This window comes from Crocuta crocuta, unplaced genomic scaffold (genome assembly GCF_008692635.1).
Source record: "Crocuta crocuta isolate KB4526 unplaced genomic scaffold, BGI_CrCroc_1.0 scaffold96, whole genome shotgun sequence".
NCBI classification, from domain to species: domain Eukaryota; kingdom Metazoa; phylum Chordata; class Mammalia; order Carnivora; family Hyaenidae; genus Crocuta; species Crocuta crocuta.
In genome coordinates this window covers 2,197,212-2,197,946 of record NW_027531522.1, presented here as the reverse complement: position 1 = coordinate 2,197,946, position 735 = coordinate 2,197,212, and the positions used below count along the sequence as shown (strand labels likewise).

The 735-nt window shown below is 60.6% G+C and overlaps 1 pseudogene; it reads right to left on the bottom strand.

The window, feature by feature from the left end:
- Nucleotides 1-218: 218 nt before the first annotated feature.
- On the bottom strand, nt 219-734 carry LOC144238635 (rho GTPase-activating protein 21 pseudogene; annotated as a pseudogene).
- Nucleotide 735: the final 1 nt, after the last annotated feature.

Here is a 735-nt window from a genome sequence, read left to right as displayed (position 1 = left end):
TAACAATTCTGGTACAAGAAAATATTTACAGAGTTACTGGAACGTGTAACAGTAGCTGTTTTTTTTTTTTTTTAACTTGCTCTGGTGGACGTACCCCAGTTTCAAGACAGGGCTGAAACTGTGCTTTATCGCCCGGGGGTTTCCGACAGTCGAGGAGGCCGGGCATCATAATGCTGCAGAGCTGGCGTGTCGGCTCATGTTCTGGAAGCTCTCCCCATTTATTTGGTCAGGTGACTGGGGTGGGCAGGAAAGAAGGGGCCTGCTGGTTGGAGCCGCGGTGCCGGGAGAGCCGCCCGNCTCTTGATGTTTTTCCTCTTCGCGGCCTCGGCGCTCGCCTTTTGGTTTCCCACCCCGAACATGTCGTCGGCCGGCGCCCGGGGTCGCAGTTTCAACCGATCCGCGATCCTGGTCTTCCAAGTGGGCTCCTGTTTTTCGGATTCACTTCGGGTCGGTGTCAGTAAACTCCCCGTCGACTTTCCTTTCTTCATGACGTCAAACACCCGCGCGATCGCAGGCGCCTCTCGCTCGCTCTTGGCGTCCGCGGCGCTGCCGCCGTCGGACTTGAAGCGCGCCGACTTCCGCCTGGACAGCGTGTCGCACTCGATGAGCTTGTGGGAGCTGAAGGGCTGCCGCCGGCCGTCCAGGCTGGGCGTCAGGCTGCCCTCCGTACAGCTGGCCTCGCTGCCCTCGGAGCTCCTCCGGCTCGCCTTGCCGGCCTCCGGGGCCTTCCGCCGG